At 42.6% G+C, this 22,735-nt stretch overlaps 1 protein-coding gene across 4 annotated transcripts in view; it reads left to right on the forward strand.

Annotated features, from left to right (window-relative positions):
• Positions 1-22,735, forward strand: part of SV2B (synaptic vesicle glycoprotein 2B) — a 211,549-nt gene that overhangs the window by 68,391 nt on the left and 120,423 nt on the right. The window lies entirely within an intron of this gene.

Here is a 22,735-nt window from a genome sequence, read left to right on the forward strand (position 1 = left end):
TCAGGGAAGGGGAGGAATTTGCCCAGGTCACACATCTGGGAAAGTCACACAGTGGAGTCTGGGGCTGCCTGACGATAGAACTGGTGCCCTTTCCATGATACTCGGCTGTTCCCCCAGGAAAATGACCTTTCAAAGGCACAGTATGAATTAATAATGCTATAATTATACACTTCTACACTTCTCACACTGACTCACTGACTTCTTCCTGAGTGGCAGGAAGTTGTTTTTCTGATGGAGTAATAAGTTGCACTGACCCTCTGACCTCCCGTCTCTTCTCCTCTCTTCTTTCTCCTCCCTCTTCCTACCCATCCCCTCCCCTCTCCTCCTATCCCCTTCTCTCCTCTCCTTGTCTCTCTTTCATCAGGTGCATACAGATGTTGGTAGTATGTCATGTTCCTGAGCCAATCAAGGCATCTAGTGCTGGGCTAACCCTACCCTTGACCTATTGAGACTTTCTCCTGAGGTATCAGTAGGCAGATAATTGTGATACCTGAGTTAGACAAACATAAGTTGCAAAAGAAGTTTGGCTCTCTTCGATCCTTCTGTTATTAAGGTTAATACAGAATGGATGTATAAAGCCCTTTCCCTCTTTGGATCTCCTTCTGTCACCCAAGGGAGGACCAGGTGCCCGTGTTTGTGTCTGCTTTCATAAGCACAGGGCAGCCCCGTGCGTGAGGGGATACTGATCTGATCACATTTTCTGCCCTGGGGATTTAGTCCTGTGGCTGTGAGTGACTGACATAGTCACGCTGTGGCCAGCTGTGCTGCAAAATCAAGTGTGAGCCTCAGCTAGGGGAGAGCCGAGGATCTCTGAGTGAGCAGGGAGTAGGCAGATGCTTGCCAGGAAGCAGAGGCGAGAGAACAGATGGCTCAGTGTGGAAGGAGTTTGGACCCTGCACCCCATCCCATCCCAGTCTAGACTTGTCTAAAAGAGCCACATGACTCAAGAACCCCACATGTAGCTGGGGGGCGGCGTGGTCTTCCTTCATCCAGATGACCTCCAGTCAACACAATTTGTGTAAGAGCCTGTGGGCTTTGACCACAGATGCTGCCTCATGATGGGCATGGAACTTTGCCCGTGCAGACGCGGAGCGCGGACAGCTAAGCAGCCTTGTGGAAATTCAAGCCTGTGTGTTTACTCGCAACATTGATCAAGGCCAGAACTCCTGACCGAAACAAAACAAAACCACAATCATCAAAAAAGAGATGGCGTGCCTGGGTGGCTCAGTCGGTTAAGCGGCCAACTTCAGCTCAGGTCATGACCTCGCAGTTTGTGAGTTCAAGCCCCGCATCGGGCTCTGTGCTGACAGCTCAGAGCCTGGAGCCTGCTTCGGATTCTGTGTCTCCCCCTCTCTCTGCGCCTTCCCTGCTCATGCTCAGCGTCTCTCTGTCTCTGAATAATAAATAAATGTTAAAAAAAAAAAAAAAAGAACCATAACATTAACGGTTGCCTAGAGAGGTTGAGTCAAATTATCAGGTGGTTTCTATAGAAGAGTTCAATTACAGTTTTCATAATTTTGCTCTGATAGCCCTAGGGGACAAATTGTGATTTGTTTGTTTGGTTATTTGAAAAGGTAAACAGAAACAAACAGAGGTGGGAATATGCGAGATCAGCCTAAGACCACCATCTGTGGCCTAATGAAGAGTTGTTGGCTCATTGTGATGGGGGAGGCTGCTCACCACGGGGCATCTCACCCAACATAGAAGGAGGTAGAATTCTTACAGGGTTTTTGGGAAGGGTAACATTTAGGGTAAAAATGGAAATAAAGGTTCGAAACAAAGCAGAGATGGATATCAGCGTGTTAGTGTCAGTTCTGGACTGTAAATTGGGCCAGGCTCTTGTTTCCTTGGAAACAACAGAGTTAAGATAAATGTCTTCGAAACCCCCTTCTCTGAAGCTCTGCACCTGGGCTGGAAATTGGGGCTGCATCTCTGTGTCAAAGTGACTTAGATCCTCCACCAAGCAAGAGGGAAATGTTTCATTTTTACCCGTATGATTTCCTAAGCCGAGTTTCTCGTGGTCCCTGATTTTAGAGATCAAGGATTTTCAGGATGTGAGAAAGCCATAGTTAAAGAAGGTTATAATGTGCAGTGTCCTTGGGAGAAATATTGTTTTCAATTCCATTGCTCCTGGCTTCATCTGTGTGTGTTATCTCAGCTTGATGAATGGCAGGGCAGATTTTTTACTTCTTCAGTCTGAGCTAATCATTACTTTCTCCAAACTTTGAGGTTTTTTGGAGGAGAATGTGGTGGTTAACGGGTCAGTGCTCTTTGATGTTTCCGAAACTTGTGAAAAATTGTAGCTTTTCTAAATGACTACACACCACGAAGGTATTTGAAGAGCATCTAGGTGGAGACACCAGCTCAGCTGGTATGGTAGCTGGGATCCCCCAGTCCTGGGAGGTGGTAACACACAGGGCCCTTACTGTTCCACACTGGAGTCTCCTGTGCTCCACCTTTTGAGTGTTCCATATTGGGTGTATCACATGCACTATTAATTTTTAAGAAGTGGATTCCCGTGTACTTAAGCAAATACATTACAAAATGAAGCCTTTAATTGCTACCATGAAAGGAAAAACAGTATCACTTGCATGAATTCAAAGTAACCATGAAAAATAAATAAGATGATGACCAGTAGCATTTTCTTCCCTAGATGGTTGCCTGTCAAATTGCCTGAGCTGGAGGATTGACTTGCCTTTAAAAAAATAAAAACCAGGGATGGTGGTGGGGGTGGGGATGGTGGAGAGGATAGTAGCAAATGTCAGAAAGGTGCTAAATCAGATCCCATTCAGCACCAGAGCAAGACTTTCCCATTATACAACCAGAGAGATGGGAGAGGATTAAACCTAATGTAAGGAGTCAATTTGACTGTGTTTGTGCACCACCCCGGATCATGGTGGTCCCAACAGGACAGTGTGTCCCATACTCAGGGAAACTGGCATTGTGCTCTGAGACCATTGGCTGCACAGTTGGAGGCCCAGGAAGGAATCAAGGCCACCACTTCTTAGGTGTGTGGCCTTGGGACAGGTATTCAACCTCTCCAAGGCTCAGCTTCCTCATCTGTACAATGGGTATAGTAATTTGTCTGACCTCTTGGGGTTTCTCTGAGGATCTAATGAACTGATCCATGGGAAACCATTAACACCATGTCTGGCATAGACTACAGTTTCCATACACAGGAGCTAGGATGCTGGGACAAGCTTGTGCTCTGCATCTTGCAAACAGCTAGTGGCTGGGTGGGTCCTAGAGGTCAGATCTGGGTAACAGGGAATGTCCATTGGGTAACAGGGAATGTCCACTGATAGGGGAAGGGGAAGGGCAAGCTGAGTGCTGAGGTCACTTCCTGTTGCACCAAGATCATAAAAGCAGGGCTGGAGACAAGGGTCAAAACAAAATAGATAACCCCAGGGAAGGGAACAACAATAGAACATCTGTCAAGAACATGGTAGGAACAAGAAAGAGGACTCCCAGAACACAGGCAGGCAGTTCTGAGGTGTGCCTGAAGATTTGCTGGCCCTCAGTTCCCCTCTGTGGGTGGGTGGTCCTGATTAAGGGAGACAGCTTCAGTATCCTCAGTTCCTCTGAGATAATTATGTCTAGGGTCTTCGGTCTTGTCTCCAAAACAAGACCAGTTGGATGTCATGCATCCATATCTTTTGTATGCCTGCTATGTGCTGGATACAGTGCTAGGCACTAGGCAGGGTAGGACAGAAGCATGGTTGGTCAGGATGGCCCAGAGTGTGGGGTCCTGGAGATACTGGGATCAAAGGACAGAGGCTGAGTGCTAGAGAGGGAACCTATTCTGGAAGGAGCAGGAAGGATGCAAGACAGACCCAGCCCCACTTGGCTTGTAGAGTCAGGTTAGTGCCTGTCCTTACTGCCCTGTTGTGTGTTGAATTTTGTCCTGAAAAGAAATGTTCATGCCCTAAGCCCCAGTACCTGAGAAGGAGACCTTATGTGGAAGTAGGGTATTCATAATCAAGTTAAGATGAAGTCATACTGGATCAGAGTAGACACTAGTCCAATGACTGGTGTCCTTATAAGTAGAGGGAGTTTGAACACAGAGACACACACAGAAGGAAGATGGCCATGTGAGGACACAGGCAGAGACTGGAGCACTGTAGCTGCAGGCCACAGACCACCAAGAAATGCCAGAAACCACTGGAAGCTGGAAGAGGCAAAGAAGGGCTCCCTTACAGGCTTCAGAGGGAACACAGCCCTGCAGACACCTTGAATTTGAACTTCTGGCCTCCAGAACTGTGAGAGCATAAATTTCTATTGTGTTAAGTCACCCAGTTTGTGGTTATTTGTTATGGCAGCTCTAGGAAACTGCTCCCTCCACTGCCTGTTCCAGGAGTTCTTCTGTCCTGTTGTGGGTTGAACTTTCTCCTGAAAAGATATGTTCATGTCCTAAGCCCCAGTACCTGGGACGGAGACCCATTTAGTAGGGTCTTCATAATGGACTTCTTGTCCCTCATGGTGGTCTTTATGAAAAGAAAGAAGTACTCATCAGTTGAATTGCATTCAATGTAAAGAAGTGAGTTAAAATAATCTGTGCCATTTGAGAAAACTGGAAGGATTGGATCACAATTTTGTTTTTTTGATATTGTGTGGTGGTCATTGTTCTAGACATTTTGATATTGTGTGGTGGTCATCGTTCTTGACATTTTGATATTGTGTGGTGGTCATCATTCTAGACATTTTGATATTGTGTGGTGGTCATCATTCTAGACATTTTGATATTGTGTGGTAGTCATCGTTCTAGACAGTTAAAACTGTCATCTAGACTTATTGGAATCTTGTGCATTTTAAGCAGTTCCCTAAGCCCATGTGACCACTCCAAATTCATATTACCTCAACTCTGAATGCTGTCTTCCCTCTTTCCAAGAACTGCTAGACCCAGATACTGTTATTCAGCTGAGATCATATAGAAATGAATTTCAAACACAGGAGTTGGTTAGAGAGGAGCAGGAAGATCAGGCAGAAAGCAAGGAATGGAGTAATGCTTTATGTTCATGTAATAGAGCCTTCAGGTCACTTTAGGCTGGAGGTTGGGGAAAAATGTCTCAGGGGAACTTGGCTGCAATGCCCAAGGGACATACGAAAGGAGAAGTCCCAGTAAGCTTGTATTCTTTTCGCCAGATTTTAGGGCAAGCATACAGATAGCTATCCTTTCTTCCCTGGAGTGGAATGAGAGGCCAAATGTGACCACTTGGGATTTCTTGGAGGTGGATTCTTTTGTGTGAGGTCATTTGATGAATGTGCGCACTTTGGAAAGGCTGATGTGAGACTCAGGACTTCCAGTGTAAGAGATGTGTACCTCAGTTGGCCACCAGGGCCACAGGCATAGCCTTCCTTTTCTTGATGATCCTTCTTAGGAGTCAGTGTGGGGCCCTATGGGCTTTTAATTCCCTGGAATACAATTATGGCAGAGGACACTACACAAGACACCAAAGCTAAATGAACTCTGGAGTTGGAGGTGGGCAGAAGTGTGTAAGCATCAGATATATCAAAGCCAAACCCTAAACAAAATGGCTGATTAGAGTGGGAATGAGAAGCTAAAGCTGAATGCAAGGTGATGGGAGAAATCACAGCAGAATGGGAGTAGGTTACTGACATGAAAATGTACAGGGGAGACTGGTGCTAATGGCTCTGGACTGTTCATCCTTGATGGCCATTGGCCTGGCTTCCACATACAGAGACATGCACTCTTTTCTTCTTGAGAATCTCTAATTGAAGGCAAAGTCAGATAGATGGAGGCTCATCATTAAGCCAGAGTGAAAACCAAAATCCCCTAAGGAGGTCAATGTCACCTGCTTGTAACACTGCCTGGAAAACCTCCAGGTGTATGATCCCTTCAGTCCATTGTTCTTGGGCATGAACACCCCCCTGGTGTATGAGCCACATGGATGCGGAACTCCTTAGCTCCTTTGTGTGGGCTGCTAATTGCCATTTTTGCATTTACATAAAGCACCAGTACAGATGCTTTATTTGGAAACTAAATCCTCAGATAAACAGGTACAGGCACAAGCCCATCGCCTGCTGCCTGGGGCTCTCTGTCACTGTGCTTGGCCCCAGCTGCAGGGTCAGTCAGGTCACGGTAAGGGTGTGGTTAATGCCCTGTGCATATTAAACACTGAAGTCACAAGGACAAGTTAGGGATGGGGAAGTTTGGAGAGGTTAGAGACAGCTGAGCAAGATTCAGGGAGGACTTTCTCCTTTTCCCCATTTCCATCCTCATTCTGAAGGAAATCATTGGCTGTACAGAGAAGAAATGGTCTTTGAGTTAGTTCATCTCCACAAAGCAACAAGAAAGAGGCATGAAATCAGAAGAGGTGTTCTAGATCGACCATGGGAGACCCAGCCATCCTGCTTTTTTTTCCCTTCTCTCCCTTCCCATCCCACACACGAGGTGATGTTAACACTTCTCTCATCTCTCCCTGGCTCTGGGATAATTTTGGCCAGAGTAACCATCTGAAAACATGGCTTTCTTCATGACTCTCTTGATCAAAAATAGTAATAAAGCAGACACTTTTTGATGCTTACAATATGCTGGGAGGGGGTGTTCTGAGCCCTTCGCACATTGCAGCTCATTTACTCCTCACAACAACACTGTGATGTCGATGCTATCACCATCTTCATTTTCAAGAGGCGAGAACTAAGATGTACAGGGCTTAATTTACTTGTACCGAGTCACAGCTGATAAGTGGCAGAGGCAGGATCTGAGCCTGGGATCTGGATCGAGAGTCCACACTGTTATCAGCTCTGCCTGTAGAATTAAGAACAAGTTCACTGGACTGGTAGTCAGCGTCTTCCACCACCTGGACCCCATCTGTTGTGTACCCTGTCTATGCCTGCAAGTACTCTGTGTGCTTTCTTATCTCCACCTGGAGTGTCCTCGCTGATCTTCTAGGCATGTCCAGTTCTGGGAGTGCACGTGGAAGGACTGGCCTAGGATTCAGAGGTTTTGGTTGAATCTCATTCTGCTACTGACCTCTGTGAGCCCTTGGGTGGGCCAGCTTCCTTCCATCATTCTGTTTCCTCGCCCTTGGAAGGTGGAAGATGGACTGCATGGTCTCCCTGCTCTCTCCAGTTTGGACATACAGGGATTCTATGATGCTCTCCCATCACAGTGAGATGGTCTAGATGGATGTGCATGGATGAGTCCTTTATTCTGGGCCTAGTTTGGGCCTTATATCCTGCTCCAGTTTCTGTGCATGCAACCAGCTTAATGTTTCCCAAGAGAGGCTCCAATTTGGTTAGTTTGTCTTCCTCCCATATAGAAGACCTCAATGCACAGAGCTTTACACCAAACTTCCTCAGAGGCAGTCGACCTATCATGTGCATCTGAGACATGCTGGCCTATGGCATGGGCACTGTTGGTCCCTGGTCCAGATGGTTGTGGTCAGTGAAACATATTGGCTTTTCCTAACACATGTGTTGGGAGCCTTAACTTGGACCACTACCCTTAAGAAGTCCCTTATGGTTTCATGGACATTTCCTGTATCCTGTCCAATACAGCTTAAAAACATGAAAAGAACTTAACCATGTACCTTTTGGAGTAGATAATGATTCCCTTGTGGTTAAAAGCATGGACTTGCAGTCAAAGACGTGGCTGTGAGCACCTGTTCTTCCCTTTTCTTGCTGTATGATCTTGGGCAAGTTACTTAGCTCTCTTCATTGAAATCTAACTCTCTAATCCTGCCTCATGGAAATGCCAGGACTTTCCAAGTCCCTGGGCTCCCCCAAAAGGCAGAATGACACGGGATAGCAGGAAGTGCTAAGACCTTTGGGAACATGCAAGGGGGAGATACCGCCCCACCTGGGAGCTTCAGAGAAAGCTTCCTGGGGAAATGACGCCAGAATTGAGGCCCAAGAGATAAATAAGGGTTATCCATCTGAGACAAAGCATATTTGAGGAGAGCCTGGCATGTTGGAGGAGGTTCAGGGAACAGCAGTGGGGCCTTGCTAGGAAGTCCTAACTGCCCAAGGAAATCCCAATGATTTACTGGGTAGTTGGATGTATGGTAGAAAATAAAATTTCTAGATATTTAGATCAGCCTATACAACGAAGTTCTGCCCTCCTGAAAAGGGGGTTATTTTTAAGCATGTCATAGTGATTTAACATTGGGAAATCACCTAGCCAAATAATTGCATTAATAAATTGGACAAAATATGGCCAAATCAGTAGATCACCATTTCAGCAACTATTTCTGATAAAATATAGGGAAGTAAGAATAGAAGAAAACTTGGGGCACCTGTGTGGCTCCATCGGTGAAGCATCTGACTCTTGATTTTGGCTCAGGTCATGATTTCAGGATTTGTGGGATCAAGTCCCATGTTGGGTTCTGTGGTAACAGAGTGGAGCCTGCTTGGGATTCTCCCTCTCTTTCTCTGCCCCTACCCTGCTGGTGCACAGGTTCTCTCTCTCTCTCAAAATAAATAAAGAAAATTACAAAAAGAGTAGAAGAAAACTTATAGAAGGGATAAGGAAATTTATTAAAAATCAACAGCAAGCATTATAGCAAAACTGTATAAGACTTGCCATTCAAGTTTTGTATAAAGCAGGGATACTTGTTAACACTGCTAGCAGTCAACAAAAATTTTAAGGTCTAATTGATGGAACACAACAATAAAGATACATGACTTAAATTTTGAAAGAGAATGATTGAAATTATTACTACATGCTTCTGATATCACTTTATATGTATGAAAGCTATGAGCCCAAATGAAAAACTATTATAACTAGTAAGGGAATTTAGCTAGAAATAAGATGAATAAGCAAAAATTAATTTTCAATTTTCCACTGTCAAAAACGATTTAGAAAATAAAATGGAATAAAAACGAGTGCAAAAGCTATCAAAAACCTAATGATAAATTAAATAAGGAATATAATAGCAATGTGAAGAAAATGCCAAGCTTTTACGGAAGGGCATAAATTTTACCAAAGGAATAAATGAAAGCATGTGCTATGTTCTTGGATAGAAGATTAACACCCTAAAGATAAAAATCCTTCTAAAACCAACATAAATATTCAATGCAGTTCTGATAATTTATCTTTTTGGAGAGGTGGGGAACTGAAAAAATGTATTCTAAGTTTCATATCAAATACTAAGTGGGGGGATTTGGGTAGCTTAACCTTGGTTAAGCATCCAACTCTTGATTTAGGCTCAGGTCATGATCTCAGCGTTCATGAGTTTGAGCCCTGTGTTGGGCTAATGCTGAAAGCACAGAGCCTGCTTGACATTCTCTCTCTCTCTCTCTCTCTCTCTCTCAAAATAAATAAATAAACTTAAAAAAATACTAAATGTGTGGGAATTGCTAAGAAATCTTTGACAAAGAAAAATAACTACCCTACTAGATATTAAAATAGCATAAAGCTACGGACAAACAGTGGAAAGAAAGAGGAAGTCTAGGAACACCTGGCTGGCTCAGTTTGTGGAGCATGCAACTCTTAATCTCGGGGTTGTGAGTTCAAGCCCCACATTGGGGGTAGAGATTCCTGAAAAAAAAAATCTTAAAAAAAAAAAGAAAAAGGAAGTCTAGAAATAGACCCAAGGATAAATTGGAAGTTAATTTGTGATAAACGTAGTAATTCAAACCAGTGGGGTTAGTATTATTCATTAAATAGTGGGGGAAGGATTGTTACCAATTTAGAAAAGAATGGATCCCGGGGCGCCTGGTTGGCGCAGTCGGTTAAGCGTCCGACTTCAGCCAGGTCACGATCTCACGGTCCGGGAGTTCGAGCCCCGCGTCAGGCTCTGGGCTGATGGCTCAGAGCCTGGAGCCTGTTTCCGATTCTGTGTCTCCCTCTCTCTCTGCCCCTCCTCCGTTCATGCTCTGTCTCTCTCTGTCCCAAAAATAAATAAACGTTGAAAAAAAAATTAAAAAAAAAAAAAAGAAAAGAATGGATCCCTACATAAAACCTTACATTAAAAATAAATTTAATATGGAGTAATCATCTAAGAGTAGCTCTAAACGGGAAACAATCTAAGTGGCATTCAGTGGTAACTGGATAAAAAAAGGTGTCTTATTGGGACAGTGGAATACTAACTACTCAGCCACAAAAAGGACTGAACTACATACCACCTGGATTAAGTTCAAAGACATCATGCTCAGTAAAAGAAGCCAAACACAAAAGACTACATCTTGTATGATTCTATTATATGCAGTTTCTAGAAAAGGCAAAATCCATGAAATCAGTGGTTTCCTAGGGGCTGGAATGGAAGCAAGGATTGCCTGAAAACAAGCACAGGGACATTTCTAGGATGTTTGATGTGCTTTCACACTAGATTGTAGAGATGGTTGCACAACTTGCATGAGTTTTTCCATGTTATCAAGCTGCAGAATTGAAATGGGTGATTTTTGGGGGCGCGGTAAATTGTCGTCAATAAAGCTATTAAAAATGTTATGGGTAGAAAAGAAAAAGTATAAAATATTGGAGGAGCATATTGCAAGATAGGGTGTATAACCATATGATGAGGAACGCTTTCTTAAATAATTCATAAAAAACAAAAGCCATTTGGGTCACCTGGGTGGCTCGGTCGGTTGAGCATCTGATTACAGCTCAGGTCATGATCTTGCGGTTTGTGAGTTCGAGCCCCATGTTGGACTCTGTGCTGACAGCTCGGAGCCTGGAGCCTGCTTTGGATTCTGTCTCCCTCTCTCTTTGCCCCTCCCCTGATCATGCTCTGTCTCTCTCTGTCTCAAAAATAAATAAAAACATTAAAAATTTTTTTTAAAAATTAGAAAAACAAAAGCCATTGAGAAAAATGTATGTTTGATAACATAAAAAAATTAAAAATCATGGTGAAAGACATGTAAACTGTGAAAGTGCAAATGATAGATTTGGAGAAAATATTTGCCCTCATTTGTAAAAAACAAAGAATGACCACTTCTGTTATATAAAACCTCATAAAAATGAGAAGAGGCAAACAATTTAATCTCAAATTAGCAAAAGATATTCACAGATGACAGTACGAATGGACAATAAAATGAGTAAATTTGCTTAGGTAGTCACGAACATGAAAATTTAAAACTTACTGACTGTAGAAAATTTATAAAATTGAATAATACTTGGTATTATCTGTAAGGGTGTGTGGAATTGGGCAGTCTATTTTTGGGGGAGGGTAAATCAATTCAATTTTGGGGATTAACTGAATGATGGCTATTAAAAAATGTGCATGCTGTTAGTAAAATAACTCCTCTTTTTGTAATTTGTCTTCCAGAAAAAAGTATCACAGCTATTTCAAGACAGGTGCATTAGGATGTTTGTTGGTTGGTTATTTGAAAATAACAAGAAATAGGAACAGGTGCATGTCTTTAAGTAGGGATGTGTTTGGATATGTTTTGCTGTATCAAAATAATATCAAAACAATATATTATACGACTCTTAAAATAAGAAACATTTATCTATATTGACTTGGAAAGCTGTATATTGTTGTAATAGTTTTCTCTTGCTGTGTAACAGATTGCCACAAATTTAGGAACTTAAAATAACACCTACTCAGAAGTTTGGTATGGCTGGGTTCTGGGCTCAGGATATCCCAAGGCTGAAATTGAAGAGTCAGCTGGAATGAGTTCTCATCCAGAAGCTCTGGGGGAAAGTCAGCTTCCCAACTTGATACTTATTGCTGGATAAATTCAGTTCTTGTGGCTGTAGGACTGAGGTCCCCATTTCTTTGCTGGTTGTCAATTAGGGACTGCTCTCAGCTCCTAGAGACCACTTGTGGTCCTTGTCATGTGTCCCCTTCCATCTTTAAACCAGAGTAGCACGTCAGATCTTCAAGATTTCAACCTCTGACTTCCTCTGTCTCTGACCTCTAGACCCAGATTTAAAGTGTTCATGTGATTATCTCAGTTTCACCTGGATAATCTCCCTATCTTAAGGTGAACTGATTTGGGGCATTCATTACATCTGCAAAATCTCTTCACAGGAATGCTTTGACCCATGTTTGATTGAATAGTGGGAGAAGGTATGTGTACACGTGTACATTAGGGTCCAGGAATAGTGGGGTCATCTTAGACTTCTACCACGATGAAAAAGCTATTCCTAGATCAAAAGGTTGAGCATGAATCCACTAAAAATGTTTGTTTCTATATGGCTAGACACATAGATGGTTATGTTTACACATGTACACACGGAGATTATTATGGAGCTGGGCAGTGGAGTGCCACTGAAGAACATTCAAGGGCACACTGTTCACAGTGACTGTTTCTGGGAGTGGGATTAGATGGGGCAGAGGGGACTTTTACTTTTTATGTTTTTAAATGTTTTAAATTATGAAATTATGGATGTTTATCTTATGATTTTTAGGGTTTTTTTTTTTGAAAAGAGTGCACACCCTAATGATTCATATGAACACTTAAGGCCCCAGATGTCACCTTCGTAGACACATCTGAGAAGGAAAGTGGTCCATCTGTGGGCCACACTGTCTCTCAGTTTTTTCTGTTCATAGCCCAAGCCATGGGCTTTTACCTCCAAAGGTAAAATTAGACAAATTTGGCGGGGGGTGGGATGGGGGGGAGGGAAGACTCCTAAGGGAAAGGATTCTGTCCCATGGCTGTGGACAGAATTTATGTATTTAGGGAGCACATAATTAGCAAGGGATGTACTTAAATGCAAATGTAGGGGATGATGAAGTAGGAAAGATTCATACAAAAAAGTAGGTTGCGAAGGACTCAACACTCAGAATGGACCCACAGGACAAGGCTTTTCCGTGTGTGGAGAGATAGTGAGAGACCCTGTTTCCTGCTAATGGTTACTGAGGGATGCAGGACGAAGGATGCTTACAAGTTAACACCAGTGCATAGGTTCTGCTGTGAACAAAGATTCTATGACAAAGAAAATGATAAGAAAGGGGCTAGAACATACGAGGCCTTGACCAATGGTTCTAGGTAAGATTTGGATAAAGAAATAAGCGACTGTGAAAAAATCAGACACTTAGACTGGTATAGGCTGGGGCTGACAGTGGACAGCCACACAAGAGCTTCTGAGGACAGGATGAATGTACAAGACTATCTGTAAAGTTCTGGCAATTCAGGGTTTCTTTATCATCTAGTACTGCTATCTGTCACCCAACAAAGTAGTTTGGCTATGTGGTCAGGTGGGTTACTGAAGACAGCATATATTTGATTTTATTTTTGTTTTTGAGAGAGAGAGCGGGGGGGGAGAGAGAGAATCCAAAGCAGGCTCCAGGCTCCAAGCCATCAGCACAGAGCCCGACATGGGGCTTGACTTCACGGAGCACAAGATCATGACCTGACCTTACGTCAGATGCTTAACCCACTGAGCCACCCAGGCGGCCCAATAGTTGGGTCTTTTTTAAACCCAATTTACAATCTGTCTTTTCATAGATTGATTTAGACCATTAATTTAATTATTGATATGGTGGAATTAATTTTACTATTGCTTTCTGTTTGTCTTTGTTCTGTCTCTCCTGCTCTCTTTTTGGATTTGAATTTTTTAAATGTTTTATTATTTGTTGGCTTTAAAAATTATATTTCATTGAAGAGTCTCTCTCTCTCCCTCCCTCTCTCTCTCCCTCTCTTCTTGCAAAGAATTACAACGTAAAAATTTTTATAAATTACAATGTACATACAAGGCATACTTCAGAGATAGTGTGGGTTTGGTTCCAGGTGGCCACAATAAGGTGAATATTGCAGTAAAGGGAGTCAAATAAATTTTTTGTTTCCCAGTGCATATAAAAGTTATGTTTACATTATACTGTAGTCTATTAAGTATGCAATAGCATTACATCTAAAAAAGCAATGTATATACCTTAATTAAATAATACTTTATTGCTAAAAATTGCTATTATCCATTTGAGCTTTCAGTGAGTAGTAAACTGGTCACAGATCACCATAACAAATATAAAAATGATGGAAAACTCAAAATATCGCGAGAATTACCAATATGTGACCCAGAGATATGAAGTGAACAAATGCTGTTGGAAAAATTGCTCTGATAGACTTACTCGATGTGGGTTGCTACAAACAACTTTTTTCCATTTGTCAAAAGCACAGTATCTGCAAAATGCAATAAAGCAAAGCACAATAAAACAAAGTGTGCCTGTATTTAACTTCTGAAAATTTTTTTTACCACTTGAAGAGAAATTTAGAGTCTTTAATTACAATTATATAGGTTGTACTTTTCCTGTATTTTACATCTTCATACATTGAAAGTCTCATCAGACAAGGTTATAATTTTTTCTCAACAGTTACACATATTTTAAAGAATTTAACAGGAGAAAAATAGTCGATTACATTTATCTAGATTTTTAACATTTCCAATTTCTTTCTGGTATTACTTCCTTTCCACCTGATGAGTTTCTTGCCGTGTTTCTTTTACATCAACTCTGCTGGCAAAAAATTCTTTTTTATTTTTCTTCATCCTAAGATATCTTTATCGTGCCTTCATCCCTGAAGGATATTTTCACTGGATATAGAATTTTAGGTAGACAGCTCTTTTGGCACTTTAACAGTGTTGTTTCACTGTCTACTGGCCACCATGCTTTCTGATGAGAACTCTCCAGTAATTTGAATTGTTTCCTTATTTCAGGGTTGTGGACTTCAAAACTATCGACATTTTGGGCTGAATGATTCTTTGTTGTGGGGCTGTCCTGTGTACTGTAGGATGTTTAGCAGCATCCTTGGCCTACTAGATGACAGTCACAAACAAAAATATCTCCAGACATTGCCAAATGTCTCCTGGGAGGCAAAGCCACCCTTGTTGAGAACCACTGTCATGCCCTATATATAATCTAAAAATAAAATTACTTCCTCCCTCCCTCCCTTTCTTCTTCCCTCCTTCTTACTTTTTCTCCCTTCCTTCCTTCCTTCCTTCCTTCCTTCCTTCCTTCCTTCCCTCCTTCCTTAATTTTTTCTTTCTTTTTTCTGTATCTATCTATCTATCTATCTATCTATCTATCATCTCTATATCTGTCTATCCATCCATGCATCATCCCTCATTCCTCCATCTGTCTTGTATCTCTGTATCTCTGTATTTCTCTATCTATCCACCCATCCATCCTTCCAACCATCCATCTCTCTGACTTTGGTTTTCAGCAGTTTGATTACAATGTATCTGGTCATAGTTTTTTGTTTTTATTTTTTGAGCTTATCTTAATTGAGGTTCACTGAATGTCTTGAATCTGTAATTACGTCCTGCATATTTGGGAAGTATTGAGACATTTGTTCAAATATTTCTTTCCTGCATTAGTCTCTTTCTCCTATCTTTTTGAGACTCCAGTGACATAGATTTTAGACCTTTTAATATGCTCCATAGGTTCCTGAACTGTTATTTTTTTTCCAATTTTTGTTCTGCTTTTGTTCACATTAGACATTTTTGTTGATCAATCTCAAGTTCATGGGCTCTTTCTTGAGTTATTTGTCTTCTGTTGAACCCATCTAGGGAATTTTTAATTTGAGTTATATTTTTCAGTTCAAAAATTTCTATTTTTTTGTAGTTTCTACATCTTTGCTGAAAATCACTCTCTTTTCATTTCTCTAAAGTTTGCCTTTACTTCATGGAACATGGTTACAATAGCTTGTTTATTTTTTGCTAAAAATTTTTTATTGTTTATTCATTTTTTGAGAGAGAGATAGAGAGTCAACAGGGGAGGGGCAGAGAGAGAGGGAGACACAGAGCCCAAAGCCGGCTCCAGGCTCTGCACTGTCAGCACAGAGCCTGATACGGGGCTTGAACCCATGAGCTGGGAGATCATGGGCTGAGCCAAAGTCGCACGTTTAACCCACTGAGCCAGCCAGGTGCCCCCTATAGTAGCTATTCTTTTTTTTTTTTTTTTTTAATGTTTTTATTTATTTTTGAGACAGAGAGAGACAGAGCATGAGCAGGGGAGGAGCAGAGATAGAGGGAGACACAGACTGGGAAGCAGGCTCCAGGCTCCAAGCTGTCAGCACAGAGCCCCACACGGGGCTCGAGCTCACGGACTGTGAGATCATGACCTGAGCTGAAGTCGGACACCCAACCGACTGAGCCACCCAGGCGCCCCTATAGTAGCTATTCTAAAGCCTTTGTCTGATAAGGTCAACACCTGGGTCACCTTGGGTTGGCATCTGTTGACTTTTCCTTGAGAGTGGCTAAGACTTTCTGAGTGTTTTATGGAGTGATTTTATCTCATTTCCCCCCTTTTCCTCTCCTTTGTTGAGTAATTTTAAATTGTGTGTCAGTTTCCTATTGCTGATATAACAAATTACCACACATTTCATGGTTTAAAACAACATAAATTTATTCTCTTATAGTCCTGGAGATTAGAAGTCTAACATTAAGGACTTGCCATGGCTGCGTTCCTTCTGGAGGCTTGAAAGGAGAAGACATTCCTTAGCTCTCCCACCTTGTAGGGGTTTCTGTATTCCTTGGCTTGTGGCTCCTTTCTCCATCTTCAAAATATATCACTTAGACTTCTGGTTTTATCCTCACATCTCTTATTTGTCTGGTCCCAATCTTCCTGCTCCTCTTATATAAGGACTCTTGTGACTGCATTGAACCCAACCAGACAATCCAGGATAATCGTCTCCATTTCAAGATCCTTAACTTCCTCACATTTGTGAAATCCCTTTTAATGTATTCATAGGTTCTGAGGATTAGGGCATGGAGCTCTTTTGGTGGGACATTATTCAGCCTACCACAGATTGCATTCTGTACATAGTAAATATTGTGTTTATGAGACCCTGGGTTCTGTAAAATCTTCTGGAGAATGTGGGATTTTTATTGATGTTATTATTATTTTTTTTTAAAAAAGCAATTCAGTAAGGTTTATATTGCAAGTCTTGCATTTGGTAGGTTCTGGTTCCAATGCCAATTTTATTTTTGAAGTGTCTGTATTGCTTTTGGGTCTGCCCACTCAGGGGCCAGCCTGGGCTCGGTGGGATGGTCCGTGCTATAGTTCAGTTCTCAGGTTTTGCTATGCTGCTTTGGGAAATTCTACACATGGGCAGTTTGAGAGTGAGGCTAGGATTTCATACTTATATACAGAGGATAGCTTTTGCCAGCCTGTTCCAATTTGTGATTGCTTCCTTACTCTCTTGATTCTCTGGCTAAAAGTCTGGGGTTTCAGTCTCTCTGACCAGTTCCACACTTAATGTGAATGGGTCCACCTTAATGGGTCCACCTTCGGGTGAAACAGTGGGACAAAAGAGAGAGAAAAACAATGGGATTTCTCCCACACGCTTTGCACCAGAGAAGCTCATTCTTCCGGTCAAAGAGCAGGATCTTTCTTAGAGTTTTTGGTGCCTTTGTGGCTGACACTGTTGCAACTACTATACAAGTGCAGGTTCATGACTGAGGCTTGCTTGGGACAGAGCCAGGAGAGGTAAAAAGAAGAAAAAATATGGGGATACCACCACATCCTCTGTCTCATTGGGGTCCCCTTTTCTAGTTTTCTAGCCCCCACCCCCTCCAAAAAAAGAAAGTTTCTTGAGGAGCCTGGGTGGCTCACTTGGTTAAACAACTGGCTCTTGGTTTTGGTTCAGGTCATGATGTCACAGGTCGTGAGTCCAAGCCCCGCATCGGGCTCTGTGCTGACAAGCATGGGGCCTGCTTGGGATTCCCTCTCTCCATCTCTCTCTGCCTCTTCCCATTTGCATGTGCATGCTCTCTCTCTCTCAAAAATAAATGAACATTAAAAAAAAAACAAAAAGAAAGTTTCTCTTGGGGATTTTTTTTTTCCTGCCTGTGCTTGCTGTGTTGTTCTGGGATTTGGGTTGCTCTGGGGTCTAAGCTGGAGAATTGAGTTAAAAAAAATTAAACCAGGAAACTCACTGCTATATTGGTTGTTCTTTGACTTTTAATTTTCCTCCCCAGCATGTTTGCTATTATTTTCCTTTTAGAATTCTCCTATAGCTGTTCTATCTAGCTTGTCCACAGATTTTAGCTGCAACCAGTGGGAGTGATAGAGCAAAGCGTACTCATATCATCTTCCCAAGGACTGGAAGTCCCTACCAGATTATTAATAATATAAATGACGATATGGCTGTGGCTTTAGATAAGAAAGTGAAATACATCACCAGTCTTGGCCATGGTGATTCATCTTATCTGCACAAAGAACTTATATTGAATTCTCCTAGTTATTCCAGGGGTAGATATTGATACTTTTTAAAATAACCCCAGTAAATATTTATTGCTCATTTGATGTCTATCAGAGGTTACTTTATCTTTCTGCATATAAATTAGTCATCATCTTATTGTCATCCTGAATATTTTCTTCCTTCTCATTGGTTCCTGAGTGCTTCCTGTGCTCCAGGGCTCATGCTAAGGGCTTTGTATATATTGTAGATCTTTGAAGTAGACCCTTCTGTGGATGCTTCCAGGCTTGGATGTTCCAGGCTTGGGCTTGTGCAATAATGGCTTCTTTAGGAACCCGGAGTACATCTGTTTTATTCTCTTGCACATACCCAGCATGTAGTCCAGCACCTGGTCCATAATGGTTGCTCAGTAAATAATCTGCCCAGTGAATGGATGGATGCGGGACCACCCTTGACCCACACACTGCTTTGTAGGCATTTTGAGGAGAATTTAGGGATTTGTATATGCTTCTCTTTCCTTGCTGCAGATGAGGGGAAAGACCCGTTCAAAGGAGTACCTCGGTTTTGCTGTTCATCTGTTAACTCAACAGATATGCATCAGGCAGCAAGCATTCTGGCTGCTGGAGAGACAGTAGGGAAAGGCAGTTGGGACCCCAGCCCCATGGAAGTTACATTCCAGTGTGTGAAAGACAGGCAAGAAACAAGTATGATACACAAATGAGATAATTTCAGATGGTGGTAAGTGATATGAAGAAATAAAACAGGGTAATGGACAGACCCTAGGGATGTGGGGCTACTTGAGTTAGGGTGGTTAGGGAGATTCTCTAAGGAGATCACGTGTGAACTGAGTCGTGAGAAAGGATTCATCTGCAAGGTCTCACACCAAGCTGGAATTTTCCTCTTGCTTAAAATGCTATTGTTTTTACTGGGAAATTTCATACCATATGGAAGACTGAAGGAGAAATGGTTAAATTTGACCGCAGGGAATCAAGTTACTGTCATATTGTTGAAGGAGCCTTGGAGACCATCCAATGACTTGTGTTAGCTCGGTGAGGTTTTTATCTAATCATCAAAGGTTAATTAAAAAATTACTATTATTTAATTTGTCTCCCCAAGTCTCTGTTTTCAGAGTTTGACCACCAAAAACAAAAGAAAACAAACAATGGCAACAGCAACAAAAAGCCAGAGAACCTTCCAGAAAACCTTAGTTAAGTAGGTTTCTCACAGGATTGCAGTTCCAGTCGACATTTATTTTAAGGAATCTCTGTATCTAACGTGGGGCTTGAACTCACGACCCTGAGATCAAGAGTGGCACACAGTTCCAGTCAAAAGATGGACACTTGACTGACTTACTTTCTTTTTTCTTTCTTTCTTTTCTTTTCTTTTCTTTCTTTCTTTCTTTCTTTCTTTCTTTCTTTCTTTCTTTCTTTCTTTCTTTCTTTCTTTCTTTTAGATTACTTGTGTTGCCTGACTATAGGTAAAGATATTGGTTTGTTAGAGCTTTTTTAAAATGAAGAGGAACATTATACCAACTTGATTAAAAATACATTAGAAAAAAATCTAACTGTCCCCACCATGAGGTCAAAGGTTCTCCTCTTAGGTTTACCATTGTATTTTCTGAAATCAGAATAGTACTTGGCACTGAGTAAGTACTTGATATCTGTCAACTGAATGCATGCTTTCCCATCTAACAGAATAATAAAGCTTTTATTAAAACCAACGAAAGTTTATTAGTATTCGGGTTTTTTTTTTAGTGGCTATTTGATGGTGAAGTTTGAATAATATCCATCTTGGAATTAGAGGTTTGTGAGCTCCCAAATAAATACTGTCCCATCCACTGTTCATTGAAGACTCATTCTATGCCAGGCGCTTTTACACATTTAAATCCTCACAGCTCTGCCCATTTTGCAGGTGAGAAAACTGTGGCTGAAAGAGGTCAAGTTCAAGGTCGTGCGGCTGGTTGGTTGTCAGACCCTGAATTTGTATCTCAGTAAGTCTGACTCTGAAATCTGTGCTCCCAGCTATTGTGTTGCACAAAAGCAGGAAAGCATAGGGATCATGGTCTCAAGGTCTCAAAGTCTCTGGAGCTGGGCTGGTTGGGGTTGGAATCACAGCTCTGCTGTGTGACCTTGGACAAGAGGCTGGACCTCTCTGTGCCTCTGTTTTATCCCCTCTAAAATGGAGATAAACTCATGCTCACCTAATAGGGTTGTTAAGATAATTAAATTCATTTTTATGTAAAATGAATGGTGAGTTCACAAGAGTCACTTTCTAGCATTATTTCTGAGCACAGAGACTTTGGGTATTAGCGGGTAATAGCTTTAGCGTATTCTTTTGAGCTGGGGCAAAGTGCCAGGCTGGTGGTTTATATGGTCTTGATCATCTGGGCGAGGCTGCCTTTCTGCTGCTGCAGTAACTCTGGCAACAGCCTAGCCCCGTGCAGTCGACTGCAGTTGGTGTCAGACACTTCACACTTGCCTGGTGTGCTGGTTTGGGTCGTGTATCACACTGGCAGCTCATTTTCCCAGAGCGGTAGGCTGGAATGAGACTCAGAGAATGTGCCTATAGTCCTAAAACACACAGACCCGGCTAGAACGGTCATCATCTTTCCTCGTGATGCGTATGGATTGCTGCAGCTTTATTGATCAGGCAGCAATCTCTTGTTCTCACGAAAAGCCCTGTGCTTACCCCACAGAGACCCGTTCCGCTGTTTTGTGCTTTCTTTTCTTTTGGCATTTTGACAAAGTCTGCGAATTAACAATGTTCCAGGGAGTGTTTTGAAGTGGTTGGCTGTTTATGAATCTATCTTTCTCCGTGGCTCAAGCACTGAGACGACTGAAGATTATTATTGCCTCCTTGGTCCTCTCCCTCCCCATGCCAGCTGCAGAATCATCTTTCTGGAACACCAACCTGACTGTGTCATTGTTCTGCTTAAAAAAATCTTCAGTGGTGAGGGATGATTTTGGGATGATCGAAATATTGATAGATAGTCATGATTGTAGTGGTGATTATCGATCAAGACTCATCAAACTCCATTACCATCGCATCATTAACATTTGTGCCGCGTACCATATGTAAATTACACTTCAATACAATAAAAGTAACCAGGAGCAGAGAAAAGCCCAAACTTTTCATCCAGAGTGCTCTTCTGCCTGACCACAGCATCTTTATAGCCTCCTTTCTTGCCATGCTGCTTCCCTGACCCCTACACTATAGCCGGGCACCTTTCCTTGCATCTGTCATAGCCATGCACAAGCCCAAACATTTGCACGTGCTGTTTCTTCTTCCAGAAAAACTCTTCTCTGTCCTTCCTGCCCTCCCTGCCTTTCAAGATCTCCTGTGTGTCAGGCTCTCTGGATCGCACTGAACAAGTCTACTATCTCCCCTCATAGGGCCTTTCTGTGCCCATTGAGTCTTTTCTTTTTCTTCTTCTGGAACATGGGAACTTTAGAAAAGAGGGAAAGGAGGGAGGCAGGAGCAGATAGGACGGCCGGGATACACACAGGCTGATGTAAATAAGATTCCCAAAGCTTCTCTATTGCTGCTTCTTCCAAGAAATCTCCTGTCCTCCTTCCAACAAACAGAAGCAGGAGAGCAGGGGTGCCTGGGCGGCTCAGTCAGTTAAGTGTCTGATTTGGCTCAGGTCATGATCTCACGGTTCGTGAGTGCAAGCCTCATGTCCGGCTGTCTGCTGTCAGCACGGAGCCTGCTTTGGATCCTCGTTCTCCCTTTCTCTCTGCCCCTCCCCTGCCCGCTCTCTGTCTCTCTGTCTCTCTGTCTCTCTCTCTCTCTCTCTCAAAAATAGTAAATAAACAAACAACAACAGCGACAAAAGAAGCAGGAGAGCAGAGTGGTTAAGAGTTTGGACTCTGAAGCCAGTCTGTTGAGGTTTCCAGCCTCTTGTCCAGCTGTGTGACTTGAGGCATCTTGCTTACCCTCTCTGTGCCTTGATTTTATATCTGTAAGATCATGAGGGCAATAATAGTTTCTCAGCCCAGAGAATTAAGTGGATTCATATGTCTAGAGTCCTGGGGTGCCTGGATGGTTCAGTCGGTTAAGCATCCTACTCTTGATTTTGGCTCAGGACGTGATCTTGCAGTTCGTGGGTTCCAGCCCTGCATCGGGCTTTGTGCTGACAGTGCGGAGCCTGCTTGGGATTCTCTCTTTCCCCCTCTCTCTGCCCCTCCCCTGCTCGTTCGTACAGTACTAAAGACAGTATCTTGCTCATAACGAAGGTCATGTAAGGATTGCTAGTATTACGATTGCCCACCAAATATTGCCCCACCTTGAAGGAGCATTTTTTTTTTTCCTGGTGAAGTTCAGACAGTCAAATGAACAAGCCAAGGTGATACCACATCGTGATAGTTCCCCTGAAAGGAGCAGAGAGGGTAACGTGCTCAGGAGTACTTAGTTTTGGAGGAAAGGAGAACTTTCTGGCTGGTGTGGTGGGACCTCTGTGAAGAGGGTATACTCAGCCTGAGTGCTGACAAGGAGCCAGGCATGCAAAGGGTAGTCCAGGAAGAGAGAACAGTAAGGGAAAAAGCCCTGTGGAGGCATGAGTGTGGCGTGTTTGAAGAACAGAAAGGAGCTGTTTCAACTGGAGCGCAGGGAGGCTGGGAGACGGGGTCATGGGGCCGGCGGGAGCTTGGTCACGCAAACATGTGCCAGCTGTGACCAGAAGTCTGAATTT

Source organism: Leopardus geoffroyi, chromosome B3 (genome assembly GCF_018350155.1).
Source record: "Leopardus geoffroyi isolate Oge1 chromosome B3, O.geoffroyi_Oge1_pat1.0, whole genome shotgun sequence".
NCBI classification, from domain to species: Eukaryota; Metazoa; Chordata; class Mammalia; order Carnivora; family Felidae; genus Leopardus; species Leopardus geoffroyi.